Raw genomic sequence first — 22,609 nt, forward strand, 5'->3', positions numbered from 1 at the left:
TTTCTGCTTTATCCTTATGTAAGATATCTTTTCATTAACTGCTTTGAATTGTATCACTTTTTCTCTCATTTTTTTGTTCACCATAAATGCCGTACCATTCGTTTCCTGTTTGTTTCTCCCGAATAATACATGCTAAAGTTTTTCTTCTCAATTTTTCCTTCTTTCTTCCATCGTATTTCCTTTAGGGCTAGGATTTCTAGTTGGTATTTTTTCATTTCAAGAGGTATTTCTTGCATCTTACCTACTGCCAGCATGGTTCTAATATTCCAAGATCCCATTCTAATGGGTCTTGTTCTTTTCTTCTTATTGAGATTATTTCTTTATTTTGTGTGCGTTATTTTGTTTTCGTTAACCGTTTGCATTTCCGAGTCTTTTTTTGCCATGTCAATTTCATATTTCAGCTGATGTTCTTCGTTTATTAGTTTTTTGAATTTTTTATCAGCTGTTCTCTCTCTTCGTCCCATATCTACATTTTGCCATTCACTATTAATTTCTTGTAGCCGATTTTCGTTTGTTTACCTTTGCTTCTTTCGTCCTTTGCTATTTTAGTTATTTCCTTTTGTATTTCTTTTTCTTTGGATGTCCAATCGTTGTTTATATAGATACGATCTTTATGCTGTTTTAGTTTACGTTTCTTGTTTAGGATTTCCATTTTATCCGTGAGGGCTTCTGTTTCTATTGCGCATACTGTTTCTCCTATTTTTTTGCACTTCTTAGTTTTATTTGTATTTGCAACTCTTGGGCTATAAAATTTTCCATTTCTTCTTTTAATTTCTTATAATCATTTGTTTCTACTTTCAACCCAGTTACGATCAAGCTTTTCTTTTTGCTAAATTTCTCCAGTTGCTCCATTCTTTCATGTAGCTGTTTTACTTCTTTTTTTAGTTTTTGATTCTCTGCTTTTACATCCATTAACTCTTTATTGGTTTGTTGTTATTCTTTCCTTATTTGTTTTATTTCCTGAAGCATTTCATCGTTTTTATTCATTAGCTCTTTCATTATTGTAATCATAACATTTTCCATGTCTTCCTTGTTTTCGTTGCCTGCTTTGCTTGGTGACCGTTTTTTAATTTTACTTCTATTAAAACAATCATCCAAGTTTTCTCTTTTGCGTTTCGTTTTATCATCGGTTTCACTTCCTGTGCCATTTTTTCCATTTTCTAGGAGTGCAGCGCTAAATACCTGGAATACCGATATTAGATTATCAACAATACTTAAAAAATGAAAGTTACCAATTCACCGGTAGTTAATGGGTTATCTAAAAATTAGCTGCGCACCAGAGTTGCCAGTTGGCCTGTAATTAGGATGGGGGATTAAAATAGATACGAATTCACCGGGACGCGGAAATATGCACACCCTGATATTCTAGTTACGTAAGCTCGTTCGATTGGCGCATGACGTCAGCAACAGGGTAAAGCATAGTCCCGTCTATGCGTTCGTAATACGAAAGCGAATGAAATTTGAGAATAGTACAAATGAATGAATTATGACTAAAAGAAACTACGTGATTTTTATAGTTTAGAGGAAAATTATTAAACTATTTACTTTTATTTAAATTGATTTTCAGTTATTTGTAAAGTTTCCAGTTTCTTGATTATATTGGTATCCGGAAAATAAAAATATTCATATAATCGATATCTAATAAAATTATTATATTTCGTTAGTTGGCAAAAATTGATTAGTGGCCTACACATTAGTAAATATAATTTTTACCAAGGGGAAGAAAAGCCCCAAAATAAAACCATAAATTTAATGGATTGATAAAAAAAACAAAATTTTTTACTTTTTAAATAATGTATTTCATCAGATTTAAGTAAGAGGCTTGGAAAAGACAAAAACAAGTTTTACAGTTTTCATGCCATGCACTTTATTTAAATTTTGTGCATGTGAAATAGATGTACATACAGCAACTATGTAGCAGTTTTCATAATTTTTCTTTTACGCAATGTCAGGTTGTTAAGAGACTTGTTTAATTCTTTAATTCGGAAGTACATCCGAGACCTAAAAAATAACTTGTTCGCTTTGTTAGAACAGTCTACAGTTACACTTTTGGACATAAGGTTTTCTAAATAATTTTTAGTTACCAAAATGGAATCACCATTCATGTGGAAGGAAAAATTGTCTCCAGTTATGGGCCATTCCACGAACATACGCCTGTTTTGGATTACTTCGACAACGAGTATTTTATTGTGCAACATAAGAAGTACGAAAGTAAATGGCGCTAATAATTATTATTCCAATAAACAACAATGTAATTTGCAATTTACTTTCGTTTTTCTTATTTTGCACAGTAAAATATTCGTTTTCGAAGTAATCCAAAACAGGCGTATGTTCGTGGAATAGGGTATACTTAATATATGACAAGAGAGTGTCTGATGGTTTACATAAACCACACTTACTCAAATGATCAACCCACGTGTACGTTGAAACATCTTCGGATTGACTACTGGAGTCCTTCAATTTATGGCAGATATAACCAGCCAAATTCTCCAAACCATCATACTCGAGGTCACTAATGTTTTTTCATTCTGATTCTCATCGAGAACTTGAAAATCCACAACTGTTTCGTTGTTAGAATCCAGCCTTTGGATCAATTGTCCAGAAATTGGTAAATCTGGGATGTCGTCTGTTTAAACGTTCGAAAATTCGTTCCGTTGTGTTTCTTACCCGTATATAACTTTTATAAAATATAATAAACCTTTTTGTAAACACTTTAAAAAAATTTTAATGGGTTTTCCCATTTCATTTCATGAGCTTCATTTTTTGGTACTATGTATCACGTTAAAATATTTGATTTGGAATTTGAAGGATAAGATCGTCTTTTTTATGAGCTACAAATTTACTTTTACTGGTTCTATAGACTAAGAATATACCATTTTTTCGTTTTTTTTATATGCTACATTTTTTCCAAGAATATTTTTTCGATAAAATACTTACTTTTTGAGTATTTGCGAAAAACCGCCGAAAAACGTGTTTTTTTTTTTGTTGAAAAGTAAACATTTTTAGTCGCAAGTGACTCTAGTACCTACCACTGAATTAACCTAGTACCTAAGTTAAAAAAACTCTATAGAGCAAAAGTTGCTTAAAGTTAGTCAGATCTGTTTCCGGACTTATTTTAAACGTATATTTTTTCACCCTCCAAGTAAAAGCAATCAACGGCACAAATTCAACTTTGAAGTGGGGGATGGGTAGAATCTAAATCCAAATTTTCATGCAATTAGGAGTTGACCCTGAAAATTATGTGTGTTTCTTTTTATCTTTTAAATCATTTTACTTAAAATCATTTTTTAACTACCAAATAATAATTACATATTGAGTTATTTTATTTTTTAAACTTTAATAATAACTATAAAAATGTTTACTTTCTTGTAATGTATTTTTAAAACAAGCAATCATTTAAATAATTATTTTGTAACAATTTGTATTATTTAAGAATATAATAATTACATTTTGGTTTCGTAGTAAGTGTTTTTTAAGAATATTAATGTATAGTTTTAAAATATTGTATTGCAAATAATTATCATTATTAAATGGTTATTATTTGTGAAGTATTTTTTTCTTTTTTCACACCCTTATGTATGTAACAAAACTAGGGGACTTTCTAAAAGGTAAATCGTAGACGTTAAAGACACAAAAGAAGCGATACTTAAAAGTTGCATAAAGAATTCGAGACAACGCTGTTGGTGCCGTCATTGACTCCGCCCGCTGTATATCTGTATATCGTGGGAAATATACAATACAACACGAGCTCCAATCGCTCGACTAATACTCTTTAGAGCTGGCATCAGTGTGTGATCTCGCGTTGATCGGTAAATATCTAAAATTTCGTATATAAGTCCTCCCCTTTACGTTTCAGCTACGGATCTCGTTTCGCTGTAAATTTATCAGAAAAATTTAAGTACAAAAATCTTTTCCCCTCTAAGTGTGCCATGATTAATATGTTAATTATAAAGATAGTTATGAACAATATACTCCAATAATTAATTTCCTATTGGTGGATCTCGGGTTGTCCTCGATTTAGTCGGATCTCGCCTTGATATAAAGACGTATATATATATATATATATATATATATATATATATATATTCTGTGCATCCCCTGATGTAGTCACTTCCGTCAAGATATAGGTTTTCCTGTTGTATTTGGTTACCGATGTGTAGATATTGTGTTTTCTTTATGTTTACCTCTAAACCCCATTTCATGTATTCTTCCATCAATTTTCTCGTCATATATTCTAAGTCTTCCTTATCTTAGGCAACTACCACCTGGTCATCTGCGTAGTTCAAAGTGTATAGTGTGATGTCTCCGATTTGTATATCTATACCACTGCATTTCTGCATTTCTCAGACTTTGGAAGCAGAAATGCAGTGAATATGTTTATTTAATTTAAAAATAAAATAATTCTACCATAGTTTAAAAAAATGACAAAAATGTGCTTGAAATGTCGATTTCAAAAACCATAATTTAATTTAATGACAAGGAAATATTGAAAGAGTCAAATTATAAAAATGTTCTTCAGTTAATTAATTGTTCATTCAAATAGATTCTTCATATCAAGTATTGCTTTTTAATTCGTATGACTAATTTATTACACCGGTCATTTTCCAAACCTTGAACACAAATACATAAAGAAAACTGACTAGGCTGGACCTTCTTGATAATATACCTCTATTTGATAGGATCAAAATAAAAAAATTAAGAATAGATTTTGTGCTTAATTCATCTGGAAGTTATTGAAGCCAAAACTGGAACAGATACAGAAAAAGTGATAACAGATTCGGATTCAGCATGTATCGATACACGTATCGATAAAACTGCGCTCTGATCTCTATAAATCTATTGAAATTGTTGTATTGTTCGGTTCGACGTCTTTAAAAATCGTAGAAAACTGTGCAGTTTTACCCCATACACGTAGCCATTATCGGTTTAATTTGAACAGTACAGTTAATTCGTAACGATTTATCGTAGAGTGTAAAGCGTCTTTAAGCTTGCCGTTTCAGAGATGATTTATTCCAATAGGATAATGCGATTTGTCGCCAATAAAACAAAACAATGCGCAATTACGTACTTATCTCAATGTAGAAACTTAACCAGTAATTTTATATCTCAAACAATATTACTATTACGTACCTTCAAACAATGTTACTGACATGTGGTTAAAACCCGGTAAAAGTTGTTCTTGTGTATATCATGAAAATATGTAATATATTTTTCCATTTTTAAAAATATTTATGTTTGCTGCAAACTTTATATTATAATTAAATAATTTCATTATAAAGTTCGAGCTTTAATTATTTGTTTTCTTCCTTGTGGTTGATGGTCTAGCTCTAGATCATTCAACCAAAAAAAAGTAACATTTTCTTTCTGGAAGCCTGTTAAATACAGCCAATATTGACTTCAAACATTTTTGAAAATAATACACAGTACAATTGTTAAAACTTTTGAATATGAAATTAGTGTGATGCTGACCCAGAAATGCATGGCCATCAGGACATAATGTATTTAAGTTTTGTAGACTTTGAAAAGGAATTTTAGAAGGTTCAACATAAAAAGCTTGTAGATTTGTTAAGAAACAAAAACATAGACAGTTGTGATATGAAAATTACATCTAAGCTATATTGGAATCAAACTACCAAGGTAAGAGTTGACAACCAGAACACTCGAGATACCAAAGTACAGGTAGGAGTTCGCCAGGGTTGCGTGCTTTCCCCACTACTCTTTAATGTCTACAGTGAAGCGGTATTTATTTAAGCACTCTCAGATTCAATAGAAGGTATATCTAATAATGAAGAAGTCTTGAATAACTTACGTTTTGCAGACAACACAGTAACAGTAAGAATGACAGATAACAACAATTATTTACAGAACGTAATGCAACGCCTTAATGAATGCTGTCATGAATACAGACTGAATTAATTAATTGAAAGAAAACTAAATGCATGATCATGAATAAATCAGAGCGGGTTTCTTTATTCTCAAACTTCTGGACTTTCTGGACAAAAAGAAAGCGAAAGTAGTCAAAGGAGCTTATAAAAATTTTGATACCAAAGGGAAAAAATATATAAAATAGCCAAGCATAAAAAATGAGAGAAAGGAAAAGATCTTAATGCGATTAGATGTATCCGATATAAAAACAATAAAATATTTTTGGTCAAGAAAAGGATGTCAAAGGAAAAAGTACTTTTGACAGTTTCTTAGACAAATAATAAACAAAACAATTAGTTGCAAGATTAATGAAGACCAAAATCAGTACAACAGGTATGAAGTGAGGCATTAAAGAAAACAAAATGTAAGTTAACTGTAGACAAACAAATAGTTTGAAACCTTAAAGAAACTGCCAATATTCAATTTTTATTTTAAAAATAGAGAAGATAATAATGTTTGTCAGTTAAAAACAAAGAATAATAAGGAATATATGCTGCAGAATAGGGGATGGGAGAGTTAAAAATGTTTCACGATATTGTAGTCACAATCAGGGCCCCCGTAACCGGGCGTGCAACGCGTGCGGCGCACGCGGGCGTAACCCAAAAGGGGCGCCAAACCGAAGGTTTGGTAAATAAGAAATATTTGTTTTAAATGAGATAATCATTTTTATATGCCTACAATTTTAATTATTTCATGAACAGCTAGAGAAATCTCAAAAATCAAATATTTTGGCATTATTGAACTTATCCCGTCAAAAATATATTACGTTTTGTTGTTCCTTCCGAATTTTTATCTTTAAAGTAGATTGAATTACGCTTGGCATATTCCTCGACGAATAGAAACATAAATAATTAACACCCATAAAACGCAACTTAGCAGTTTTACTCCAACAAAATCACAACTTGCTAGATCTAGCAGTTTTACTCGTATTAAGTGAATAAGTATTTTAAAAAAATTTAAACGCAAAATGAACGATAACGCTATTGCCGAGGGCTGACAGTCCCTTAAAATAAATAAAAAGTTTCTTTTGAATTAAATGTTTACAATTAAAAATCACACTAAATTTTCTCTTTTATTTTCACCCCTATAATTATTTATTCAAACAAACATTATAGAAGTTTTCAGGGACTTTTGGCCTCAGTTGTAATGTAGTCTTTCATTCTGGGTTTAAATTTTTCAAAAATATTTATTATTAGTTTTATACAGGGTGAGTGGGGGGGGACGCACCATACTTTAAGACTGTATAATATACGTAAAATAATAAAAAATAACTCATAATATGTTGTTATTCGATTTTCATTTGTTTCCGAGATACGGTTAAAAGTTTTCTTACAAACTGACGATTTATTTATTGCTCTAAAACCGGTTGAGGTGTGCAAATGAAATTTGGTGGGATTTAAGACATAGTTATTGCGCATGTTTTGACATACAATTAAGAATTTTATATTTACCATTGGCGTGTATACGGGTAATAGTCCTAAATTTTTTAAAGATAAAAATGAGAAAAAATTTCAAATTCAAAAATATTTCTTGAATTCCTCGTTTAATTTGTGACAAAAAAGCTATCTTCCCTTTTTCTCATGCGACGCTTCGTTTTCATGCAAAAAATAAAACATCTTAAGGCTTACAGTTTTCGACGAAGTTTCTATATGAATGTGTAGAATCTTATTTCGAATTCTTTGTAAGCGTTAAGATATTTTATTTTTTGCATGAAAACGAAGCGTCGTATGAACAAACATGAAGATAGATTGTCAGAAATTGAACAGGGAATTAAATTTTTTTTAAAATATCTCAGTGACGTACTACTTCTTTTGTTTCAAAAATTTTAGACTATTACCCGTACGCGTGCCAATGGTGAATATAAAATTCTTAAAAAATAAAAACCTTATTTTGTAAAAGGTATATGTATTTAAAATCCCTAAAAAAGGCTGTATCACAACAGGGGCGTCATTTGGGCGTCCAGGGGGCATTTGCCTCCCCCTGGCCCCGAAAAATGACTGAAATTTACAAAAAATACATCAATATTCATCATAACATCATATATAATGTATTGTAGATATAGTGCTTGCCCCCCCCCCCCCCAAACAAAATTTCAAATGACGCTCCTGTATCACAACAAAACGTTTTCGGAATCAATATTCCACTTAAACTGCCATGTACCTACAATTTCCAACCAATATGGTTGATGTCATGTGATGCCAGGGGTTAATCTGTAATTATTTTTGTAACATCCTATAAAATCAGATAATATAATGTAACCCCAACAGCCTTATTAATAAAAATTGCTTAGTCCAACGTTAGTCTCGGACTACTTAGTCCGAGATTAAGCGAGTACTAACTTCATTTTAAGATTGTCATTAATAAACACGGACTAAGCTCGGACTAACTAAACCTTCCTTAGTCCTAGTTACAACAAATTTATGTTGGCAACCCTTGCGAAAAAGAAGAGAAATGGAGAAAATTTTGCGAAAAAGAAGAAAATGTAGAGGATTTAACCTCTCTTTCCTCTAAACCGAACAGCTGTTCGGTCGGTGCCATTTCTGCATAAATTTTAATTAATTTTTGTTGGACTTAGTTCTGAGAAGGTGCTATATACCTGGTGTTTTATATTTTATATTATTGTATTATTGTTTTGTATTTCATATTCATATTAACTGCTGTACCTTTTGAAAATCGGTATTTGACTTTAAATTTACCTTCTAATTCCTCTAAACTAAAGATTTTTTTTATAATTTTGTATATTTTGATGTGACTCACAATAGGAATATCGTTCCGCTGATTTCTATCCTCATTTAATTCGTCTATTAATTATCTTAAATCATTAATAAAATAATATCTCTCCATTATCAATAATAACATAATAATGTTATTATATATTTATTATACAAGCAAGCAAAAGCAAATAATGCATTTAGCAAGTTTGTAAGGTTATGAATACAAAATTTCAAGTTAGTCTCGGTTTAAACCTACTATTACCTCGGATTAAATTTTAGTCCGAGACTAGAGAGGGTTTAGCTTAGTCCATCGTTAGTCGCTGTTTATTAATAGGGAAAATGAATGGTATTGACTTAGTCCTCGGACTAAAGTTAGTCGGGCGTTAGTCCGTGTTTATTAATAACGCTGCAACTGTTTAAAATCAATTTAAGGGTTTTTACCCGTACATTTTGGTGGCTTAAAGCATGTAAACCTGTGATAACACTGATGATGGAACATTGATTCCGAAAACGTTTTGTTGTGATACAGCCCTTTTTAAGGATTTTAAATACATATACCTTTTACAAAATAAGGTTTTTTTTGTGTGATTTATGGTATACAGCCAGTACAGGAATTTTTCAATGTGATATTTATAAAATTCTTAATTGTGTGTCAAGACATGTGCACCAACTATGTTAAAACCCACCAAATTTCATTTGCACACTTCAACCGGTTTTAGAGCAATAAATAAATCGTCAGTTTTTAAGAAAAATAACACCTCGTATCTCGGAAACAAATGAAAATAGAATAACAACATATGAGTTAAAGGGCGCTAAAATATGTCCCGCACGCGGGCGCCAATCAGCCTTGCGGGGGCCCTGGTCACAATATGCTAGCTATGTGTAATAAAAAATTCGGCTTCAATTTTATATTCGATATAAGAGCACGAGCGATAATAAAAATATATAGCCACTTTTTTGTTAAATGTTCTAAAATTTCTATGACGATATATCTTAAAATAATCTTGCTGGATATGAAATGTTAATTAGGTAACAGATTAAGATGTCTAGGATTAAATCTTCATAATTTATCATATGCCCACATATCAATATTGATAAATAAATTAAATTTACTTTAGCTATTTACTAAGCTTAAGGGAAAATTTTGCTGTCTATCAAAATTCAAAATTTCCTAATATGTATTTCAATTAAAAAATTGAAATTGTTCTTAAATCGAGTGGTAGTGTTTTTAGACTTACATTATACTATTGAAAAGTTATTAATTATTAAAACATATCCGTCTATCTGGCTTTTGTAGATCTTAAGGCCTATGATTTGATATCTAGAACCAAGCTATGGAAGACATCGAAGTTCCACGAATATTAATAAAAGCAGTAAGCACTCTACCAGAATAACAAAGTAGCTATCAAAATGGGCAACAGAATATGCAGTCAATTTAAGACGACAAAGAGACTACTACAGGGCTGCTCCACATCCCCTACCCTGTTCAAAATATTCCTGGAAAAAACCCTGAAATAATGGAAAAGGAAGCGCGAAGGAATGGGTATACCAGTAAGAAAATACCTATATACTCTAAGTTTTGCTGACGACTAAATAGTGATCGTACAAGACGAAGATGACCTCAGTTTTATGAGAAAACTAGAACAGGAATATACAAAGAATGGGATGGGGATGGAAGTCAACCTAAAGAAAACTGAATACCTAACAACGGTAACAGATGAAGGTAAACAAATCAAAGGAACAGTACAAGTATTTAGGTTTCATAATATCAAACACAGGAACAACTGAAGAAGATATAAAAAATAGACTTGGACAAACAAGAGACTGCATACGAAAATTAAACCCGGTAATGTCGGATAAGAACATCAGTATAAAAACAAAAAGAAGAATATAGAACATTATGACAACAAATATCATGACTTATGGATGTGAAAATTGGATAACAAAAATAAGAAACCCAAAAACAAAACAAGAGCAACAGAGATGGAATTCCTAAGGAGAAGTTGCAGAGTAGCAAAAAGAGATAGAATAAATAACAGAGATTAAGAGAAAAATGGGAATGAACTCAGATATAATAGACTATAGAAGAGAAGAGATTAATCTTTAATTTAGAAAAACGTTAAACAGAATAACAGAGTGGAAAGTGGAACCCGATATGAAGAGAGGCAGACCCCGAAGATCTTTCAGAGATGAAGTGGACGAAGCAATTTAAAGACGAAATCTGCAGGAAGGGGACTGGCAAAACAGAAAGAACTGGAGAAAACGGTGTAGTCAAGGAATACAGTGAATACTGAGTGATTGAAATCCTTAGTATTTAATTATAATGATCTGGAGAATAATTTTAAAAGTGACAAACGCACAAGGGGTTCAAAATTTCCGAATATTCAATTTAAAAAATTAAAATTGACCTTAGATCGAAGAGAGTAAAAGTATTTTTATACTTATATTGTACTATTGAGGTTAAAGTTACTATGGTGTGGAGAATAATTCTGAAAATGACACACACTCACGAGGGCGCAAGATTTTCGAATATTTCAATTAAAAAATTGAAACTGATTAGATCGTAAGAAAGTTATATGTACTTACATTATACTATTAAGGTTATAATGGTATGGAGAATAATTCTGAAAGTGCGAGGGTTCAAATTTTCCGAATATTTCAATTTAAAGATTTAGATTGTAAGAAAGTGGTAGTTTTTTTATACTTACATTATACTACTGAAGTATTGAGGTTAAATTTACTGGGTATGGAGAATAATTCTGAAAGTGACACAAACGCACGAGGGTTTAATCAAGCAGGCACAGCACTGCACTGCACTCGGCCGGTAACAGCAACAACCAACAGCCAACAGCCCGCGAGAGTCGTATTCGAACTCGGAACCCACTCGTTACTCGTTCACAATTCACAAACTAAACGAGATTTTTATATCAATCGTAAGATATATGAGAAATAACGAACGACCAATGACGACAACGACTTGTGTCTAGTCTGCACAAATTGACTTTACTTAAAACGAAAGAAAACATTTGCTTAGTTAGTAAAAAGTGTGCTATCACACACGAATCGCATAATAAATTTTATCATTTTATAATACTTATCCGACGCCATTTTAGATCAAATAAATTTTTTCAATATATGAATATGTATCTATCGCAAAGCAATAAATGAATACTGAGATATTCATGATATGTGATTGTATATATAGAGTTACAGAGTGTTTCGTTCAGACTGAAAAAATCAGTATTTTTATATCGTGTTCATTTAATATTTACCTCTAAAGGTCAACAGTGTATTAAAACATGTTCTAGTTTATGGAAACTTGCAGAAGAAACATTGCTCAATATATTATTACATACAAAATCAAAAATATACAAAATCTTTCTACTCTATAATGTTGTAAGGTTTAAATTACTTTTTAACAAATTTCTTAAAAGGACAAAATATCCCTGATGATTGGAATGTTGTATACATCAGCTCAATATACAAGAAAGGGGATAAACGCATATTATGCTCTATAGAGGAATAAGGCTTTGACCAGACGGGCGATTTTTTACGGCGCCGTAAGAGCCGTAAAAATAAACGCCAAAATGGGTCCCACGGTGAGAATAGTAGATGGCCAGACTGAGCTGTAAAATATCACGCAGCAACATCGAACCGGCTCATCTTTGGCGTCGTGTCACAAACGAAGGGACGAATTCATTTTATTGGCGACACGCCGTAATTTACATCCACGTGTGGCCATTTTACAGCGCTTACTGCCGCGTGATTTTACGTCGCTTACTGCTCTTACGGCGCCATAAAAAATCGCCCGTGTGGCCAAAGCCTAAGGCTAAGGCTCCACGGGCGACAAATTTACGCTAGCAGTAGCCGTAAAACGAACTTAGGTTCCGCGGAACGGAATAGGAATAGCCGAACTGAACCGACTAGGCACAAGTCCTGTAGTCGGTTCAGTTCGGCTATTCCTATTCCGTTCCGCGGAACCTAAGTTCGTTTTACGGCAACTGCTAGCGTAAATTGTGGCCCGTGGAGCCTTAGCCTAAAGCGTTTGGCCACACGGGCGATTTTTTACGGCCGCCGTAAGAGCCGTAAAAATCAGCGCGAAAATGGGTCCCACGGTGAGAATAGTAGATGGCCAGACTGAGCTGTAAAATATCGCGCAGCAACAGTCTGGCCATCTACTATTCTCACCGTGGGACCTATTTTCGCGCTGATTTTTACGGCTCTTACGGCGGCCGTAAAAAATCGCCCGCGTGGCCAAACGCTAACTGTTACCAGCTCAGTAGAACGGTTGTACGGTCTAATAATAAAAGAAAGAATAGAATCATAATACGAAGACAAGGAGGAACAAAGTGGATTTCGTGCAGGAAGATCGTACATTGATAATATTATATTCGTTCTGCAGCAGGTAATAGAAAAACGGAAGGCAAGGAATCTATCTACCCACCTATTGTTTGTAGATTTAGAGAAGGCATACGATACGGTACCTTTGAAAAAACTGTTTCAAACATTGACGAAAGTAGGTCTCAGTAGAGAGTATGTGGATGCTATCGCAAATACATATATACAAAAATGCAAGAAGTGTCGTTAAATAAGGAAACTTTATATCTGAATCATTTCTAATAACAAAGGGGCTTAAACAAGGATGTTATCTGTGTCCGACTTTATTTAAAATATATAGTTAATTATCGCTAGAGCAGTGGAGGAAACAAGTATCCGGAATGGGAATAGACATAGGCGGTGGTAAATGTCTAACAACTTTGTCTTTCGCAGATGATCAGGTAGTCGTAGCGAATGATGAGGAAGACATGGACTACAAGACATGTTTAGAAAACTAAAGAAAGAATATGAAAAATGGGGCCTCAATATGAATATCTCAAAGACAGAGTATCTCAAAATTGGTGATGATAAAGAAGATCCAGATTTAGAAATTAGAACCACAAAAACATGTAAATAACATAAATATCTCGGATCTATAATATCTAAAGAAGGCACTACCAAAAGAGACATCGAAAACAGAACGCAGCAGGACAAAAAAGCGGTAAACATTCTAAGCTCTCTACTACCTATGGTCTAAAGATATAAGACAAAAAACGAAACTGACAATCTATCGTACCTTGGTAGAGCCTATTATGACTTATGGAGCAGAAGTTTGGCAGATTACGAAAAAAGATAGAAAAAGAATAGAAGTAGTAGCAATGGATTATCTAAGGAGAGCGTGTGGTGTATCCAAAAAAAGATCACATCAGAAATGAAGATATTAGAAGGAGGAAAAATACTGTATATTCCAGTGTAGATAGAATTGAAACGAGACAACATGAAACGAATGAATACCTACCACAACAAAGAAGAAGAAGTGAAAAGCCTTCAGTTGTCTGGGAAGAAAATGTACGGCACATCATGAGAGAGAGCCATCAAAGAAGAAGTATTTTTCATCTTTTCAAGAAATGCTAAGTATATTTTCTTTTCTCTTTTACATTCTCTCATGTCTCCTTTTTTGTATATGGGTACTATTAGTGGTATTTTCCAATCTTCCGGGATGTCTTTATTTTTCAATATTTTATTCATTATTTTTAGTAATACCTGTTCTCCATTTTCCCATATTTTTAAAAATTTCTGCTGTTAACCTATCCACTCCAGGTGATTTTCCTTTCTATTGCTTCTTTTAGTTCGTCCTCATTTATTGAGTTTTCTGTGTTGTCTTCCTATTATTTTGTTCTTCATTAATGTCGTTTTTATCAGTTAATAGTTCTTCAAAGTGCTGTTTCCATCTTTTAACTCTAATTTGTTTTGTTTATACATATTATTAATTCTCCATTTTTATCTGTATTGCTGTATATTTCATGTTTTTTTTTGTGTTCTTAGCATCTTCGGGGTTCTGTAGAATAGCTTTTGGTTACTTTTGCTATCTTCTTTCATTTTATCTCCGAATTTTTCCCAATTATCTTTCTTTAATTACAGATTTTAAAGAGGTTTGTGAAACGGTTGAGGATCAAAATATTATCTTCTTCACATAACATTTGATCATTAATGGCATTTAGGTATTCGCATTGGTGTTCGGTTGGATAAAGGTAAAATTTGTGATGTTTCTTGGTATTTTCTAGTAAATATTGATTTGAAATTTGGACAGACAAACTAGGAATAGACTGAGAAAAATAACAATGAACTTCTATGGAATCAACAACATCGTCATATTTGGTATATTGAAGTGTTAGCTATTGCAAAACATTAACATCTACCAATCGTATCGATAAAATCGATTAATTACCGATTAATTATAAATAATTTAACTGAAATTTCACCATTCTCACAAGAAAAAAGTTATTATTAGGTTGGTATATATCTTTATGCCTTCCATGTGTTCGTTCAGCTATTACTAAAATAACCTTTCAGCTATATGAATTATTTTCTATATCTCAAATACGCTTTTTTAATAGAAATGTTGCCAAGTTTTAAGAATTATATAATCCTACAATTTGACCCAATTAAACGAACCTTGTTAAACTTGTCTGTTCAGCAGCACACGTATTGCTATTATACCATTGTTCTCAAAAATATAACAGGTCACAGCTCTTGTTGCCTATCATATTCCTATATTTACTTAAAACGTGTAGCATTGAGTCTTGCGAAATCACTTTTTTCAATTTTAATCGTAATACATAGTTCATTATACTCGAAAATATTGTACTCGTGTTGTACTAAACATGATACTCGTGTTCAAAATGTCATCCTGCTTCCTGTAGACCAGTGATACTCAACCTGCGGCCCTCTAGCGTTTTTTATGCGGCCCGAAGGCTAACTAAAGGGCCCTGTGATCAGATTATTTGTCAAATTTCATGTGTTTTTCATATTTGATAGTGTTTCGATGTGTTTGAGCGTGAGGCAGACAATTTTTAATGACTTTAATTTTAAATTATATTGAAATTTATAAAAAGCAAGTACTGAATTCGCTCTACCGAGATTCATTTTGACACATTCGGAATAGGAAACATACAGCAAAAAAATTCCTACCTGACACTATTAACTGCTCAAATCAACTTCTTCAAATCTTTCATTAAAAAAAGAAGAATTATTGGAAATAGTGGGAGTGTATACTAAACCCATAAAATTTTGTGGAGTTTATTTCGACAACATATTTTTATTTTGTACATTAAATAATCTTCTCATTTGTTATCAATACATTATAATGGTGTAAATAAATAATTATTGATTGGCGTAAGGTTTATGTTATTTATGTCTGTTTACTATTAATAATATTGGTTAAGAGCAAGTATGTTTGGTTGATTAGTAATTTCCAGTCACGCCTAGCAAACTGAATTTCCCAAAAAAGAAATTACTAACGTCACTAGACATTTGTGTCTCAGAAAAGCGAATTGACATTAATTTTTCATAATAAATTATTAACGTTAATGAACAAATACTCATTTTAAAAATAATCAATACTTATTTACTACATTGCAACGATCCATTTAGTAATCACAAGAAAAATTCTGGTCCGGATTAACAAAAAAATTAAAATAATTGTGACCTTGAAACAACACCATGTACATTAAAATTTTCAAAATTCGTCTGCACATTTAAAAAGAGCACAAAAAACTAAGTTTAATTGCTCGCTTCATTTTTTTGCGCATATAATTTAATGACATTAATTTTGAAATTATATCGAAATTTTTGTTTTGAAAGTTCCGAGTTGTTAAAAATTTCGGCATAATTTCAAAATTAAAGTCATTTAATTGTCTGCGCAAAAAATGGAAGCTCCATTAAAGCTCTTTTCAAATGTGCAAACGGGTTTTGAAAATTTCAATATACAGGATGTTGTTTCAAGGTCAGAACGGATTTATAATTTTGTTTAATCCGGACCTGGATTTTTCTTGTGATTAGTAGTTGGGTGGCTTCGGTTCTAAATGTGACATATGTGTACCAAATATCAAAAAAATATACAAGGTGGTTTTTAAGTTATGGGTCCAGAAAGAAATGGGCAAAATCGATAAAACACCCTGTAACTCGGTTATAAAGTCGGTGGAGCAATCAATTTAGTATGTCTAGAACCGCCTCATTTACCTCTATTCACCATTCAAGTATTTCCGTTTCCCAATGAAACACCCTGTATACTACTACATCCTGAATGCGGCCCGCAAGCTGTGGCAATAGCTACTATGTGGCCCAGGAAAGAAAAAGGTTGAGTATCGCTGCTGTAGACAAATCAATAATGATGATTTTTTGGAAAAACAAAATGATTTTGAAGAAATGACATAAGATGCACTAGACTAGATATTTTCATGGAATTAACAATTTTTTACGAACTGTCCTCTCATTTGTCAATAATTGTAGATTCACCAATTTGAATGACCACCTCGTGCTCCAGATATTATTACTGTAGATGTTCTGGGATATTCGTAAGAAAACTGTTAATTCTGTGAAAATATCTAGCCCAGAACAAGGTATTTCTTCAAAATCATTTCATTTTAAAAAAAATCGTCATAATTAATTTGTATACAGGAAGCAGGATATAGTGTCGAACACTTACGAAATATTTTCGAGTATAATGAACTATTACGATTAAAATTGAAAAAAGTGATTTCACAAGACTCAATGCTACACGTTTTAGGTAAATATACGAATATGATAGGCAACAAGAATTATTGTGAACTGTTATATTTTTGACAACAATAGTACAGTAGTACGTGTGCTGCTGAACAGACAATTTTTTTTATTTAAATATTCGGTAATTTTGAACCCTCGTGAGTTTGTGTCACTTTCAAATTTGTTCTGCATACCATAGTAACTTTAAGCTCAATAGTATGTATAGTGTAAGTATAATACAAAAAACTACCATTGTCTTACGATCTAAGAGCATTTCTTCTTCTGTTTGTGTAGACATGACTAAGTCTGTTTTTTCGATCCACTAAGTTGTCGTTCCATCGTTTTCGTGGTCTTCCCACTGATCGTCTTTCGATTAGGGCACCGTCTCTCGTAGTCTTTATTACTCATTTGTTGTCATTGTGCTTATATCAATTTTTGGAATGGTTTACACCTCTACTGTTTCTAACAATCTTTTGTCCTCAGTCACTCATTTATGAGTCCTCTTGTGGGATATATCTCTTTCCATTGATCTCTGTGCCCATGTTATTGCTACAAGTGGGGATAAAATGCTATCCTGTTATTTGTCAATTGTAAGTTCACCAATTTGAATGACCACCTCGTGCTCCAGATCTTATTGCTGTAAATGTTCTGGGAGATTCGTAAAACATTGTTAATCCCGTGAAAATATCTAGTGCATCTTATGTCATTTCTTCAAAACTATTGTTGTCTGGCTGCTTGGCCAGACAGGTGCCCTTGACGATGCGCATGCGTTGGAACGCCAACAAACATTGGCGCGGTGATGAAACATTATTATTTTTAGTGGAAAGGGACTTTCTGGCCACCCACCATAGATCAGATTTTTACTCCAAGACAGCTGCTTGAAAAAGGATGGGAATTCAATAGAACTAGCCATAATCTCTTCATAGATTTCCGACAAGCATACGATACGATAGCACGAAGATATGCGTAAATGGCGGTAGATCCAGAGTACGAATAGGTAACAAACTCTCAGAATCGTTCGAATAAGCAGTGGCCTGAAACAAGGAGATGCGCTGTCACCTCTCCTTTTTAATACAATCCTGGAGAAAGTAGTAAGAACAGAATTACTAAATGGACCAAAATTATTACTAGCATACGCGGATGACATTGACATTGTGGGAAACACAGTCACCAATGTGAAAGAGACTTATAAATTGGAGGTGGGGCCAAAGAAAACTGGTTTAAGGGTAAATGAAGAGAAAACCAAATACATGTGCATCAACAGACAAAAGGGACGAGATGGAATAGGGCAAAATGTTACGATAGACCTATATAACTTTGAAAGAGTGGAGAGTTACCTCGGAGCAACACTCACTGCAGATAACGATATCATGGAAGAATTCAGGCAGCAAACAGATGTATGTATAGCCTTCACAATACTATTAAATCTAAGAGCCTAACACGAGCATCAAAGATCAGAATAATATAAAACAGTGATTAGACCAGTGCTCATGTATGGGTGTGAGACGTGGACTCTGACCAAAGCAATTGAAAGAAAACTTAGATTTTTTGAGAGAAAAATCCTCAGAAGAGTCTTTGGACCTTATCACGGCCCTAATACCAACCAATACCGAATGAGAACAAATGCTAAGGTCAAGCAGATGTATAGGGCGAGCGACGTAGTCCAAGAAATTAAATCTCAGCGCCTAAGACTGGCCATGTCCCTAGACTCCCTAATAACCGCCTTGCCAAACTGATCTGGGAGGAAGCCCCCACAGGAAGAAGTCCCTTAGGACGCCCACGAATGCGATGGAGAGACAATATATGGTCAGATTTAAGAAGAATGGGCTACCCACTGACCCAACTATCATGGACGACCGTTCGAGATGGAAGCGAGTTGTACAGTCAGCCAAGACCCAAGACCCACCTCGGGTTGTCGTGCTACCAGAAGAAGCCCACGTTTCGAAGGCCTCTACTTTTTTCATCAATGTTGCGGTCCTTGTGACGCATCCATTCCATATAACAAAACCGGGAATACACAAAATTTCAGAAGTCGGATTTTGAGAGGTAGGGTGAGGCTGTTACGAGGTGAAAATTTGCTTCATGCTAATGAACGACGCTCTTGATTTTTCTAATCTTATACGTATTTCCTTCGCCAGATCCCAAGTTAACTGTTGTTCCTAAGTAGATGTACGAATCCACGTGTTCAATTCTTTGATTGTCTAATCAGTTGTCTTGGTCGTTGTTGGGTTTTGCTTACTAACATCCATTTGGTTTTTGTGATGTTTAGTTTGAGTCCGTATTGTGCACTTGTTTTTTGTATATTACTCATTAGACAACTCAGTTCCTCCATGCTACTCGCTAGAATCACAGTGTCATCAGCATAATATCTTCATCATCATTCCCTTATCCCTATGCGAGGTCGGCTTCCCTAATTGCATTGCTCCACACAATTCTATCTTGGGTCATATCAATGTCAATGTCCCCAATCTCAACATGTCCTGCCTTATCGTCTCCCCCCAGGTCTTCTTTGGTCTTCCTCTCCTACTCCTTCCAGGAATCTGCACTTCAGCTATTCTTCGTATTGGGCGATTAACGTCTCGACGTTGAACATGACCAAACCATCTTAACCTATGCTCTCTCATTTTGGCATCAATTGGTGCCACACCTAGACTTCCCCTAATATACCCATTTCTTTTATCCTTCTTTGTCACTCCACTCTTTCATCTAAGCATTCTCATTTCCGCCACATGCATTCGTTGTTCCTCTTTCTTCTTCACAGCCCAACATTCAGTTCCGTACATCATAACCGGTCTTATGGCTGTTTTATAGAATTTTGAATTTTCCCTTCAGCTTCATTGGAATTTTTCTGTCACACAACACACCACTCGCTTCTTTCCACTTCATCCATCCAGCCCTAATTCTACTGCATGCATCTCCATCTATTTCTCCATTACTCTGTAATACCGATCCCACGTACTTAAAACTATTGCTTTTTACAATCAGTTCACCATCCAAAGATACCATTTTATTTGTAGTAACTCCATCTTTAAATGAACATTCCAAATACTCTGTTTTTGTCCTACTAAGTTTTAAACCTTTTTCCTCCAGAGCTTGCCTCCACTGTTCCAGTTTTTGTTCTAAGTCTCTTTCACTATTTCCTACTAACACATCATCAGCATACATTAAGCACCATGGAATGTTACCCTGTAGTTTCTCTGTTACCTGGTCCAAAACTAATGAGAATAAATACGGACTAAGCACCTACTTTCACATGAAATTTATCAGTCTCTCCCACACCTGTCCTAACACTAGTCGTTACTCCCTCATACATATCCCTCACAATCTTTACATATGCACCAGGGACTCCTTTCTTATTGAGTGCCCACCACAGAATCTCTCGAGGACCTCTATCATATGAGTTCTCAAGATCAATGAATACCATATGAGCGTTTGTTTCTTTACTCCTGTATTTTTCCATCAACTGCCTTATAATGAAAATTGCATCTGTTGTTGATCTGCCCTGCATAAAGTCAAATTGATTCTCGGATATTTCAGTCTATTCACGTATCCGTCTATCAATTACTACTCTTTCCCATATTTTCATGGTGTGGCTAAGCAGTTTTATAGCCCTGTAGTTTGTACATTGTTGTATATCTCCCTTGTTTTTGTAAACAGGTACCAGTATACTGCCTCTCCATTCGTCTGGCATTTGTCCAACTTCCATAATTCTATTAAATAGACCTGCTAGCCACCTTGTTCCTGTCTCTCCCAATGTTCTCCATACTTCCCCAGGAATATCATCTGGTCCTACCGCTTTTCCTTTCTTTATTTTTTGAAGCGGTTGAGTCACTTCCTCGTTTGTTATTTTGGTGACCATTGCTGCTACTGTCTCCGTTGACTCTACAGGCTGTCTGTCAAATTCTTTATTTAATAAGCTGTCAAAGTACTTTCTCCATCTCTTTTTGACATCCCTTTCGTGAACTAGTATTTTATTATTTTCATCTCGGATACATCTAATCTGATTAAAATCTTTTGCTTTCTTTGCTTTCTGTTTGGCTATTTTATATATCTTCGTTTCGCCTTCCCTGGTATCAAGTTGATCGTATAGGTTTGAATACGCTTCTGCTTTAGCTTTTGCTACTGCTACTTTCGCTTCCTTGTTCGCCACCATATAGTTTTGAAGATCTGTGTAGGATCTGGTTTCTTGCCACTTTTTATATAATTTTCTTTTCTCTTTTATTTTTTCTTGTACTTCGTTTGACCACCACCAAGTCTCTTTATCCTCAAACTTTTTTCCTGACGTTTTCCCAAGTATTTCAATAGCAGTCTCTCTAATACTACTGGCCATTTTTCTCCAAATTGTATTAGGGCTTCCTTTCATGTTCCAACATATTTGTTCTACTATTCTTCTCCTGAATAGACTTTCTTTCTCATCTTTTAGCAGCCACCACTTGATTTTTTGTGGTCCTCTCCGATATTTTTTTTTAGTTTCGCTTTTTTACTTCGATGCCCAGAACAAGCAGCTTATGTTGTTGGCTTACTGTCTCACTAACTATTACCTTGCAGTCCTTGCATTCACGTATGTCTTCTTTCCTTATCAGCATAATATCTTATGTTATTATTTATTTCTTCATGTATCTTTATGCCTTCTGTGCTTTCGTCCAGCGCTGCCTTAAATACGTCTTCTGAGTATATATTAAATAGGATAGGAGACAACATACAGCTCTGCCGTACCCCTTTTTTGATCTCAATTTTATTTTATACGAAGAGAGGACACTCAAAAAAATCTGGTAACAAAAGATAGTCAAAGCTATGTATAATTGAAAGAGATCTGAGAGACGACATATAACTATTGTAGAAACTGTAAATCTGAATTCAAACCAATACTTGGTGAATATTTTGCAAATTTTCTAGAATAAATAATTGTATTCTTGGAAGAACATGGAGCAAATTGAAAAGTTCAAATAAACACTTAATAAACACTTTTTATCGTTTCGAATCAGTGTTTGATTAGGTGTACACAAATATTTGAAAATCAACAGGAATATTCATTGAAGACCAACAAATATAAGCAAACATCAATAATGATCGAAACTGCAAACCGTATTATCCCGAAAGGGATTTAATTCTGCCGGGTTCGTTTTTGGTTAGTTCCAAGGTTTTCGTTTATCCATAAACCCTGGTCTGCTTTTAATATTCTTGTTTACCTTGCATTCTCGTGGACCCAGTTCTAATCAGTTGTGTGTATCAATAAATTTGCCCTCTCGCTAACTCATCTCACAAACATACATTTGATTTTATAGCAATCTAAAAGTGTAAACAAATGAAAATGGAGAAAAACCAATAAATGTGCAAATTATGAACTTGGGGGTTGACCGATGGAGATGTTTCGCAGTTCTATTCAAAAA

The 22,609-nt window shown here is 33.8% G+C and overlaps 1 protein-coding gene across 2 annotated transcripts in view; it reads right to left on the reverse strand.

Annotated features, from left to right (window-relative positions):
* LOC114340898 (phosphatidylinositol 3-kinase regulatory subunit gamma-like) overlaps positions 1 to 22,609 on the reverse strand; it is a 773,815-nt gene that overhangs the window by 67,815 nt on the left and 683,391 nt on the right. The window contains exon 1 of one of the 2 annotated variants that reach the window (XM_050641272.1): positions 11,348 to 11,757. The exons of the other annotated variant lie outside the window; for it this stretch is intronic. The gene's annotated coding sequence lies outside the window, so the exon portion shown is untranslated. Of the gene's footprint in view, positions 1 to 11,347; positions 11,758 to 22,609 lie in introns of those variants that run through there. 2 annotated transcript variants of the gene reach the window in all.

This window comes from Diabrotica virgifera, chromosome 10 (genome assembly GCF_917563875.1).
Source record: "Diabrotica virgifera virgifera chromosome 10, PGI_DIABVI_V3a".
NCBI lineage: Eukaryota > Metazoa > Arthropoda > Insecta > Coleoptera > Chrysomelidae > Diabrotica > Diabrotica virgifera.